Source organism: Myodes glareolus, chromosome 8 (genome assembly GCF_982192425.1).
Source record: "Myodes glareolus chromosome 8, mMyoGla1.1, whole genome shotgun sequence".
Taxonomy (NCBI): domain Eukaryota; kingdom Metazoa; phylum Chordata; class Mammalia; order Rodentia; family Cricetidae; genus Myodes; species Myodes glareolus.
The window spans coordinates 23387542-23400978 of NC_142033.1; the positions used below are offsets into that span (position 1 = coordinate 23387542).

Sequence of the window (13437 nt, forward strand, 5' to 3'; positions counted from 1 at the left end):
AGCCAGGCTTTCCCTTAGATCACATAGCTTTCATTATTTTAGGTATTAACTGATACAGAAAAAATATATAGTTTTCTTATAAAAGTCACAAGTTATAAGATTTTTTATTTTTAAAATTTACATAAATTTTAAATTGAAATAGGATCATAGCATTTCTCCCTTCCCTGTGTCCTTCCAATTTTTGCCAAAACACTTTCCTCAAAACCTCCCATGCACTCTCACATTCAAATTCAAATTTTCTTTTATTTGGATTATTAGTGTATAAACATACAGTTGTAGGCATACACATATGTGCAGATATGTAAATTCAACTGACTAAGCATATTTTTACTACTTGTGTTTACATGGTTTCAAGGTTTTCACTTTGTATTGAATAACTAATTGGGAAACAGACCTTTGAAAAAGACTAATTCTCCACATCAAGCTTTTATTAGTTGTGTTTATTTTTGTCTAGGGGTGGGACACTATGGAATTTTCTTTGTCTGCTTTAAGTTGTCTACTGATACTGCATTGTTCTGCTCTTGTTTATCAAGCCATTTCTAGAAAAGACTGCTTCACAGAGAACTTCTGGTATTCTTTCTTTTTACAGTCTTTCTGTTTTTTCTTCTCCAGTGCTCTCTGACCTATAATAAACACATAAGTTATAACATAGAGCTTTTTTTTGTGTGTACGGACTCCTCACCTTCTGTTGATCATTGTATCTAGCTGTTTTTTTTTTTTAAAGTATAAATCCCATTTAATTTTTCCAAGGTGTTTTCTTCTATCTTTATGAAGCCACTTTGCATGGCTTTTTTGGAGGTTGTAGGGCAGCACCAAAAGGTCTAAATCGTGTTGGGGGTGTTCGGTCCTTCCGAGCTTCCCGAGATAGATTCCTGAATACCTTGCTATGCATAGCACAGCTCACACAGTAATGCAGCTTGACATAGAGTTTGGGGAGCACATAAGCGTCGAAGACACTTGCTTCGGATATGTCCCTGACGACAACGGCCTCTACGATGTCCCTAATAACCAACTTCTTAATGGCCTTGTCCTTGGGCACGCATTGGGCACAGTTAGTGCAGCAAATTGGCTGCACATGGCCGCGGCCCTTTTTGGCACGACCGCTGTTTCTCCCTTTTTTGGTCATCTTGGAGTCAAGTGCTTTTAACCACTGAGCCATCGCTCCAGCCACCCCCACCCCCACCCCCAGCTGTGGTTTTAAGGGATGGTCTCCATTTTCTGTAAACATAAGTTTCTTCCATTAGAATTTTTTTCTATACTTATCTGTGGGTACAAAATAAGATTTTCTTGCCGGCGACCCACAGATTTGAGTCCTGTTCCACCTTTTCAACAGGTCAGAGAGTTTGAGCTTATTCTTGTGCTTTCAAAGTTGTTTACAACAGACGTGGCTAAAAACAAAAGATCCTGACCTAGAATGTAGTTAATTAGTATTTTGAGTGTACAGGTGGATCTGCTCAACCTTGGCCAAAGGTCAGAGAATTCAGGTCTATTCCTTAGGGAGATTGACAGGAGATTCCAGGGAGTAGCTGTCTTCAGGTCTAAGTGTGTGGGCATTACATAACCTGTCCAACCAGCAAAGTACTTGAATTAGGATGCTCTGTTTATTCCTTATATCATGTTTATGAAATCTGTTACTGTCGCCTCTGCTTTTGGAGTTGAGTATATAAACAGGTGGATAATAAACATGGGTGATTTCAGTTTTCACTGAATTTCTCTCCTGGTCCTGTTCTGTGTTTCTCTCTTTTACTTCTCTAATATCTCTGTTCCTTTTGCTTAATAATTCTAATCTTCATGCTTCTACCCTAGAATGTGTGAATCCCATTGAGGCTGGACCCTGACATTTCTTCTCTTCATAATTTTCTGTATTCAGAGAGGGTCAACACAAAGCACAAAGAGTATCATCAGTTAAATATGGATCATTGTAGAAGTTACATTCTGCTTAGTTAGTTACCAGTTAAGGAAATCAGTAAAAATGTTGGTCGTAGAGGGTATACACTGATACTACAGCACTAAATTATTTTTCCAAACAACTAAATTATTTAAAACTGACATTCCCTGAAATTATTTTTTTATTGATTACCAAAGTTGATGACTAGGAGTCATGAAATCTTTTCTTCTCTCATTTTTAATTGATTTTATTGAGTTCTACATTTTTCTTTACTCCCCTCCCTTCCTCTCCCTTCCCCTTCATCCCTCTCCCATGGTCCCCATGCTTCCAATTTACTCAGGAGATCTTGTCTTTTTCTACTTCACATGTAGATTACATCCATGTAGAATCCTCATTGTTGTCTAGGTTCTATGGGATTGTGAATTACAGGCTTGTTTTCTTTGAATTATGTTTAAAATCCATGATTGAGTGAGTACATATGGTGTTTGTCTTTCTGGGTATGGGTTACCTCAATCAATGTGATGTTTTCTAGATTCATCCATTTGCCTAAAAATTTCAATATGTCATTATTTTTTTTACTTCTATGCTGTACTCCGTGTAAATGTATCACATTTTCCTTATCCATTCTTCAGTCAAGGGACATCTAGATTGTTTCCAGGTTCTGGCTATGACAAACAATGCTACTATGAACATAGTTGAGTACATGTCCTTGTGGTATGATTGAACATCTTTTGGGTATATACCCAAAAGTGGTATTTCTGGGTCTTGAGGAAAGTTGTTTCCTAATTTTCTGAGAAATTGCCGTACTGATATCCAAAGGGGCTATACCAATTTTTACTCACACCAGTAATGCAACAGTGATATGGGATTCCCCTATGTATGTTGTGAATATCATTGGTTTATAAAAAACTGGTTTGATCCTATAGCAGAGCACAGCAGAACAGAGCTCGGTGGGGATAATTAAACTGAATGCTGTGAGAAAGAAGGTGGAGTCAGAGAGAAGCAATGGAGCCACCTTCAGAGACAGACATGCTGAAACTTTACCAGTAATCCACAGCCATGTGGTGATACACAGATTAATAGATATGGGTTGCTGCGGGAGCTCCTTCTGCTACTTCAGCCAATAGCTGCAGAGATACCAGCCCATTGGGGTGTGGTCTCTCTCTCTTTACAAAAAGCAGCGACTGTCCTCCATTCTTTCTCTGACTTCCGGCTCCACTTCTGGCTCCTAGACTCCTTTCCTGATCGCGCAGAGGGGCTGTTGTCTGGGATGGTAATCTGTAAGTTTTTCCTGTTTGAATAAATAACCATTCTATTAATCATAATTCCAAACTGGTGTGGGATTGTTTATGATTTCCGCCTTCATCTAGCACCCAACAAGCTCTAGCCCCCTCATGTTACAATGGGTTCATTTAGGATATGAATTAGCCAGAAACATGTTTAAGCTATTGGTCAAACAGTATTGCAAATAACATGGTTTCTGTGTGATTATTTTGGGGATGAGCAGCCGGGAACAAACAAGTGACCTCCAACAACACAGTAGTGTTCCCTTTACCCCACATCCTTTCCAGCATAAGTTGTCATCAGTGTTTTTTATCTTGGCCACTCTTGACATTAAACAGCATTGTATCTCCACAAAAATAGAAATTAATTCACTTTGGCATTTAAGCAATCAAATCCAAGAAATGCCACCACAATTTTGGTGTGGCTTTGTGACAGAAGCATATCTTTGGGAATATACAAACTCATAATCTTTTATATAATTAAATTAAATATCATTATGATGAAAAGATCATATTTAAGACCGATAAAAATTCTGTTCAGAATTTAATGCCTGTAAATTTATCTTTTAAAATGAAAAAACAGTCTCTGCGCTTGTCATGGTCAGACTCAATTAAATTGAAACAAAGTCCGTGTTTCATCCCCCATATATCACCAATGTGTTGAACAAGCTGCTTTGAGTTCTGGTGAGTTCTCACAGGCTGTTTTTTCACTATTCCCATTACATAAGGACAGAAAGGCAGTTGGGTCTTGCACATAGCTATAGAAGTCCAACTCACTCTATATGCAGAATATAGTTATTGGTTCTATGTTTTCTCACAGAGCTACTTTGCGTGTTAATGAGATCATGACTACTGCTGCTTTGAGTTCTTTGAACTAAAGACTCTATAAATAAAAGGCCCTATTATTTCAACCTCCTGTTAGTCACCAAAGAATTGCTGCCTGAAAATATAGCCTTTCACTTGCTCTGTGTGTAAAATCTCCATTGCCTGCAATGGGAGGGTTTGTGCAGCTTAATTACAGGAATCTGCTTCTTCTGCGGGTATTGTACAGTATTATTCCAAAGCACTTCTAAAGAAAAGAGATGCTGACATCCACCCACATTTCACCTAACACTGCAGATAGAAAACAGTCGCTCCAGATGTCCACAGTTTGCTTCCAAAACAGCCTCCTCTCAGGGTATTTGAAGTTAAATGTTAAGAAATTGCCACTTGAGAGTGAGCATTAAGATTTTCATTAATAGCTCTATGAGTACTTTGAGGATTCCTGATGACATTTTCATCTGAATTTTGTTTTAGGAGCTCTTTCTTTGTGCTCTTTTGAACACACACAGAGAGAGATTAACAGTCCTGGCAGCACATTAATCTTGACAGGCCTAAGAGCTTTCTCCCTTTTCACTATTTTTCTTCACTTTATAAAAGACTAAACTGATGATGAATAGAAACAATACACTTACTAATTCATGCAGCTTTCTTCACCTCTAATACTTTTATATTCCAACATGAATACACTTTATTAAAGTGACTTAAATAAAATGTCATAGTATAATGTAGCAATCGACAATGTTATACAGAAAGTGTTAAGTAGTTTAATAGCAAGTATGTGAGCTACTCAGAAGGAACTAGAGTTTGAAAGACTTTATTATAGTTTCTATGTAAAGATGCATTCAAAACTTTTTTGTTTTGAATTTTCTGTAAACAACTGTCTTTGAAACACCAAATAGTGTTCTTAATGGCCACTTATTTGTATTATTTTTGCTTCCTAAAATTTATAACCAGATTATACTTTGATAGCATAGCTTTACATTTATTGGACTGTATGGTTCAAGATACCTTCATTTATCTCTATTAATTCCAAAATCTATTTCTTTATCCTTAATATATTTAAGCACAATGAATTAGTATTTAATATTGTGATATGATCTATAATGAGCAGCAACATGTGTATAAGAGGTCATTTATAGTTATACATATTGGGAAATGCATACAACAACAAAGCTTTATAAAAATCTTGTCTTAGAATCAGATAAGAAGGCAGTCTATGGACAGTAGTCTTAATGTTTTTCTCCAAACTACAAACATATTTTAATATACACAAACTAATAAATATGATATAGGAAGCAACAGAAGAAAAGACTCTTATTCATTTTTAAAAATGAATGGATAACATATTTTAATGTTCAATAAAAATACTCCTATTTAAGTTTAATGTATAAAATTTGTCTTTGTGTGTCTGCTTTCTTCACTGTCTTATTTGTAGCTCCATGTAAGCTCAAATGAATATTTCAAAATTATAAATGTTGCATTATAGGAAAAAAGTTATATTTTTCTTCAGTAACCTCATAGTTATCAAACACTATTTGAATATTCTGAGTTAACAACAAACTCTTCAAAACAATAATGATCCAAATATCTGTCATAGGCTCCTGAGTACCTAGAGTTCTTAGAACATAAAATAGGACTCAGTTTTCCACACACCTATGCAAAGGATCTTAATAGAACACTAGATGGCTTAGAGTATCAGCAGCAATGATCAGAAGGTGGTATTCCAGACAGAAAACCAATCAGTCAGTTTACTAAAGATAGACAGTTTATGTAGCAGTTCAAATTTTAAGGTTTCTTAGAAAATAAAAGCATCAAAATAGATAGAGACACTGTTTTTCCCTCTCAACAATAATGGCTAAATTTTAATGAGTGTCCCAGATGTTAGTTTGTAAGTGCTTGTAATGAAGTCAGAAAATAAATTGTCATAAATGCTTTATAACATAGGTGCTGTACTGTAATTTTCTTTTTAGTAACAGTCAACTGAGATTAATTGACTTTCCAGAGACTATGGTCCTGATGGTTGGAGGCTCATCATCACACTGGATTACTTCTCTATAAAGACACTAAATTAAAGTCACCTCATCCACACTTCTTTTATCTACCCATACGTTTTATAGCTGGGCAGTGTGCATCACAACACATTTGAACTCAGTGGGATCAAAAGGAGTGCCAATCAACAGCAGATTTGCATGTCTTCCTATTATATTATGTAATCTTCCTGACATCTAACTAAAATGATATATTCAATCTAGATTTTGTTAATATATTCATTGTCTTGCATTGCATTCTAATATTCTGTCTTTGACAGTTCAGCATGTATATGCAGATTCTGTCATTTATGTGTTTGTGGTATACTATATATATATATATATATATATATATATATATATGGAATTTCATATACACATGTAATACGGATATTATACTTACACATTAATATAGCATGCACAGACACCAAATTAGACAGTGAAGAATGTATGTATATATGCTCATGCAATTTGCACACATAGATAGATTATTGATGGAAAAGTAAACATATTACTGTACTAAATATGAGGCTGTAGTATAGAAAAGGAGAATGAGTATGTTTAGCAATGGCTCATTATAGAAAGCATGATTATTAATTAATTGAGTATATCAGTAAAGGCTTCATTGCATTATTAGATGCCAACAGATAACATTTGTTTGTATGTTGTGGAATATTTGTCTAATTATGCAAAGATGTGTTGCCTTTGTTTAGCTATGTAAAGATGTGATACATTTGTTCATGTTGCAGGATATTTGTTTAGCTATGTAAAGATGTGTTGCATTTGTTTTAATTATGTAAAGATGTGTTGCTGTTTCACTTTGTCTACCTAAGGCACCTGATTCATCTAACAGAAATCTGGATGGCCAACAGTGAAGGAAGAGGTGTAGGTGGGACTACGGGGTAGGGAGAGTATGTAGGAAGAGTAATTTAGGTTCAGAAAAAAAAAGAAAGAAAGAAAGAAAGAAAGAAAGAAAGAAAGAAAGAAAGAAAGAAAGAAAGAAAAGGAGTCAGAGAGACACCAGGGATAAGCCAAACAGATACAGAAGAAGCAATAAAGTAGAATATACAGAATGAAAGAAAGGTAAAAAGCCCCAAGATAAAATGTAGTTGAATAGAAACAGGTTAAATTAAGCTAAAAGAGCAACTGGTACAAGCCTAGGTTCAGGATGAGCATTCATAATTAATAATAGTCTCAGTGTATTCTTCTGGGAACTTGTTGGAAGACCAAAGAACATTCCAACCTCATTTGTGATTTTTTCATCTTTCTAAATTTTTCATTATTTGATTTTTGCATTGTCCCATATTTTCAAAATCTGTTGGAGATTTCTAGTTTTAGGACAATTTTTCTTAGCTCAAGAATCTCTCCAAGTTTGTGGTTTATTTTCTTCTTTGATATTTACCAGGTCTAATGACTCACATTTCTTCATTTTCCCTCAGTTATTCCTAAACTTGGCCTTCACCTACATTGTCAAGCATAAACATTGACAAATACCCAAAATATGTTGAACACCATACATGTTCTCTGCAAAAACCAACTGACTGCTCAGAGTTATGTTTGATGCTGTTGATGATTTTTATCCGAGAAAAAGCTTCATATTCTTTAACTTGTTTTGTCTTTACTTTTGCATCTTAGCTCAAACTCTGCTGTCCAGTCTCAGTGAGCTGTTGAACAGAGGGAATCTGGGCCTGGTGATTGCTTCTCCCTCATTCTTTTCTGCTTTCCCACGACTGACTGTCTCATCCTTCAAAATGCAAATGTGACCACACTGCCAACTGGTGCCTGTTGTGTGGCTGCTATGACCTGTAGACAGAATGTCTAATCTTTTAACTATTCAAGTTCGTTAGTGTCATTCAAGTTGTGTTTTCAGCAGAGTAATGGTTCGATATTTGTTCATTAACAGAGAATCAGATAGATAGGCTTTCTGTATCAGTTTTGCAGGAAACTTGGTTTTCTCTCTTTTTATTTTTTTTTACAATGCCTTTCTATACATTTAAATTACGACTGAAAAATAAATACTTTACATATTTGATCAAAATTTATTTACAAAAATCCAGTGCTTAGCCTTAACTTTTCTATGAAAAACTGTCTATTCCTCAAATATTTTTTCTTTTATTTATTTATTTATTTATTTTTGAGACAAGGTTTTTCTGTAGCTTTGGTGCCTGTCCTGGAACTAGCTCTTGTAGGCCAGACTGGCTTTGAACTCACAGAGATTTGCCTGCCTCTGCCTCTAGAGTGCTAGGATTAAAGGCATGCACTACCATGCATTACCCAGATTGATGAATATTTTTTTAAGTCTTAGTTATGATGACATTACTATTTAAATCTCCATACCTGCATTTTGGAAGTTAAGTAGGAATGTTTACGACATGACTTTGTATGGACATCATTGCATGTAAGTTATCCTACATGTGTCTATATTTTCAGAATATTGATGGCATAATTCTAACTGTAGCCTCCCCCAAAACAACTCTTGGTGATACAGCCTTTTTAGCCAAAGAGGATATGTTATTATCTTTTGTATCATTCTGGTTTCATAAACTGCTGTCTCTAAATATCTACATAAGACTTTTTGCAATTTTATCATCTGGTATAAAAGGATGATTGCAAATAATCCATCTCCTTTTTATCCCTACCTGCTTCATTTGCTTAGAAACAGTGATATGTGTGCCTTTGTCTATATTCCTCGGCTATTCGAGGTCCTGGCAGATGACAAGTTACAATCAGTACTTGAATTAAAGGATGTGTTCAGATGTGCTGGATAGGCTACAATTTCTCCACTGTTTATTGGTCTTTGTGAAAAATAAATAAAACCATAAGCAAAGCCACCTTAGTTTCTCCGTGAACAGATGTGTTAATACTCATTTGCTTCTGAGAAAATAATGTTCTGCATCTGCTTTAACATCTTTTATGCCACTCCCAGAGACTCCTGAAAATGTAACAATATAATTACCTTATTAGGGGCATTTGTCTCCTGCCCTATTGATGTAATAAAGACTCTGACCAAAGCAATTTAGAGAGAAATGGTTTAATTTAGTTCTTAGTTCAAGGACTAGTCCTTGGAAAAGTTGGAGAGCTCAAAGCAGTAGAATCTTCAAGTAGGTGTTCACATTATATCAACAGTCAGCAGAAGAGCCATGGATACATTGTTTTCTGCTTAGTACTCTTTAACTTCTAATGCCCAAAATTCCAGACTCAGGAAATGGTGCCTCACATAGTAGGCACATTTTTCAACAACAATTAATGTACTCAAAATTATCCCCTGCAAGCTTGGCCAGAGGTCCATCTGCCACCTGAATCTATCTTCTCTCGAGCTGACATTTAACACTAACTACAACAAGAAAGAAAAGAGTTTACTTGAAAATCTTTTACAAAAGATTGTCTCAGGCTCATGAATTGTTTCTGAATTTTGATTAGAGAACTGAACTTTGGGTTTTGAAAGTAATATGATCATTGCAAGAATCTTTAACATGTGTGTTAGGTGGTTACATGGATCAGCTCCTATGAGCAATGAAAATTTATTCCCTGGAAAATTTTAGATTGTTTCTCGTTGCCAGGAGTGGCGATTAAATTGCTGCTCTAAGACTTTGCTAAAACAGTATGAATTGTGAATCTATGGTGTTTTGGGGGTTGTCTGACTGTTGTCCATTCAGGGACACAGCCTGGGATAGCTCTATAAGCTAATGAAGTTTTTCATGACAATTGCAAATATGAATGGCATTTAGAAAAAAGTTAAAATTGTTTTGAAATCAATATGTATGTCAAATTCATAACAAAATATAAACTTTGAAAATTTAATTACTTTGCTACTATAATGCTATAATGCATTTGAACATTCATTGTTAATTATCTATTGCATATAAACATTTTGAGGAAGATGATAGATAGATAGATAGATAGATAGATAGATAGATAGATAGATAGATAGATAGATTTTGATATATACTACTTCTGACAGATATAACCAAACAGCACAGATTATCTCTTTTTGGAAAGCTATGAGAAAGTTCTTTAATTTTCTAATTAAAAGTTTTTCTTTGCCTTCAAATTGTGATGATTATGTGTTTAATATGTCTAAAAAGATTCTTGCAAAAATGAGCTTTAAATTTTAATTCATTAAACAAATGTTCAAATGTGATGTTACCCTGACAGCAATATAATGTCCAAACACAAAGAACTCTCCATAATAGAGTGAAAAACTTGACATGTAACATTTGAACATTAATCAAATAGCACACTTATTCATTCCCTTTTTGTTTAGTAAAATGAGAAATCCATTGTCAATCATGATATAATGGACAAAGCATAAATCTAGGTAAATAGTCTTTCTTATTTTAGTAAAATATTTTGACTGGCCCATAGAATTTTGACTCTTTCCTTTACTTAGGTGAAGTTAATATGATTTCAATATTATCCCCAAACAATCTTAAAAACAAAACCTAAGGAAGATGACAAGATTTTTGCTCTTTTAGGTATCATAGTTAAGAAAGGAAAAATCAAAAGAGAAAGCAAGAGTATGTTATAAGGAAAACACAAATAACTTCAGAGAGCTTAGACGAACATATATTTAAATCTCAAAGCTCCTAAATCACCTTAACTTCATCAACTCAATCAAACACCTTAAATCAACGTAGAAACTTACGTTCCAGGTAAGAAAATAAGTTTTGTATTTAGATTTGGAATGAAAATCTGAAAATTTTACTGCATTCGATACCTACTTCTACTTTGAGAAAATGACACCGTTTATTTGCAAACTATGTTATATTTTCTCAGTTTTATGAGAATCTCAAAAGAGGGTTAGTGAACTAGAAAACATGCCAGGAACGATTGCCCAGAATGAAACTGAGTACAAATTTTTGGAACATGAGGACAGTAGAGAATAAGAAAGCTTATTGAATAAGTGACTGAAATCCCAGAAGGAGAGCAGAGAGAGCAGGACGGGGACAAGCACAGAGCATAATTGCTGAAAATTGCCTAACTGTTTTGAAACAAGACAAAGGAAAATTCATTACTTGGAACAGGTCATAAAATAGGAATTTAAAACAATAGATCAGTTAGCGTGTTGTGCAGAAACTTCATAAAAATATAGATCAAAAGAAAATTCTTCAAGTTCAATGATTTTAAAAGTTGTATGATACAGGAATAATTGATTTTGTCACATCATTATTGAAAGATATGTACAAAGGTAGCAAGATATGCAATGTGATTTAAAAATAAAAATTAACTGCTAAACATAAGATTGTCAGCTAACTAAAATATAGTATGATGAAACAAGTAGTAAAAATGATATTTCAATGTTGGTAAAAATTAAAGAACAAAGAACTATCAATCATGAATTATTCTTATGCATTGAATGCTTAGTGATTTTAATTATGCTCATTTATAGTATAATATTAATAATGTCAGAATATTTTTGAAGGATTTAATTTTTAATTTAGTTTTTTCTCACCTTTTTCCTGAAATTCATGGCTTTAGCCATGACTGTTTATAGCTAATTGAAAGATATTTTATGTCTACATGGCTCTGAGAATTTTTTTCAAAACAGATCTCTCTCTATTTGAGGGCTATTTCCCTCTGCATCTGCTTCTATTCTTTCCTAGACTTTCTAATGGAATCTGTTAGCTCTCTGTTTCTATTACAACGTAGACAGTTAACATGTTCTTGAAAAACTACTTGCCTTGTTTTAGAATTTTGGAGGATCTAGTCATAAATCAAATAATTACTTCAAATATTTAGGTTAAAAATAAGTCAGGTAATTGAGGTTCTCATGTATTAACATCATATATCCTAAATTTTTAATGACAACTCCTTATTAAAGGTATAAAAGTGTGTGTGAGAGAGAAAAAGAGAGAGAGCATATGTGTATGTGTATATGTGTATATATATGAAGGTTAGATAAATAGATGGAGAGTTTATTAATATTAAATTTAGTTTGAATGACAGTATTTTTTTTCTTTTAAGATATCAGAAAAAGAAAGGAGGAGAGAGGAAGGGAAAGTGAGTGAGACCAGAGAAGTTTTTCAAAATTTTGGTAATAAACTCAATTCATCAAAACTAAAAATTAGACTTGGGTATAATATTTAGTTTGTGTATCTGTCAGGTAGAGTCAAGTGTGGTCAAGAATATAGTCTCAAACAGGTGTTAATAATGGGATATTGCACATCAGAGTCAAGGTGTTACTTCTTTTTGACGAAGATGAGAACATGACAAGAAGGAAAAAATTCTGAAGTGCAAAACGCAGTTAATCACCCAAATGTCAGTCCTGAATGAGGCCATCATTCAGATTCTTGACACAACACGGAGGGAGCCTTGTTTTGTCAGCGCCTTATGGTTCCCAGGAGACACTCCCAGGCAGTTACCAAAACCCGCTGCTGCTTTTGGCCTTGAATTCTCCCTAATGGATGGCATTCAGTTACTGTTCTCTGATGTTTCTGACAGAAAATTGATGTCTGAAGAGACCTTGTTTGTTTGTCCTTTAGTATCCAGGGGGAACAGCATGCTTCATGTTCCATCTGTGAATCAACCTTATTTTAATCAGGATCTCTTACATAAGCTAAAAGAGAAATTGATTGAAGGTGTTACTCTGCTGGCAAAGAGAAAATTTTCATTTGAGAAGCCTCAAGAGAAAGATATTATTTCTATGCAGGCATAAACAGAGCAGTCTCTCTCTACCATCTTTCCTATCTATCTATCTATCTATCTATCTATCTATCTATCTATCTAATCTATCAGTCTCCTTTGTCTGGCATACAATGGCATATTTGTTAGATGATAACAAACACTAAATCTCTTTGCATACCTGTTTGTTCTCTCCAGCAAAAGCAATAACCCTAAGTGTTTAGAATTAAAAATCCCTGAATAAAGTGTACATTCTTAAACAATAGATTTATGATGGGGTTTTCATAGATAGCTAAACAAAGAACCAACTAGTAGCCAGTTGTTTTTAATTTTTAAAATTATTTATGTGCGTGCATGTGTGGTTGGTGTGTGTGTATATACCCACGTATATGTATGGGTATATATGAGTATATATTAGGGACAAAAGAGGGTAGATCCCAAGTGTCCTCTATCACACTCTCCCTATTCCTTTAAGGCAGGGAATCTCCTTTAATACAGGTCTCTGTTTTCAGGGTTAAGTTTTCACACAGCAAGTCCTAGCTATCCTCCTAGCATCATTCGTGGAGAGCTGCAGTTACAGTGAGGATGCTTATGTGAACTCCAGGGCTCATTGCTGCGTATCAAACATTATTAAACACAGAGAGTGTTTAGGGTAACACTTTTATAATAAAAAATAAAATCAAAATATGTTGTTGTCTTGAATTTTAAAGTTGATATTGAGGTATTGATTTGCAATTTGGCAAGTCACTAGCCAGCTCTCTGTTTTAACATTTAAAAAGGGTCGCAAAGCACTAGA

General features: G+C 34.4%; 1 pseudogene; it reads right to left on the reverse strand.

Annotated features, from left to right (window-relative positions):
• Positions 1 to 766: 766 nt before the first annotated feature.
• Positions 767 to 1126, reverse strand: LOC148121133 (small ribosomal subunit protein eS26 pseudogene; annotated as a pseudogene).
• Positions 1127 to 13437: the final 12311 nt, after the last annotated feature.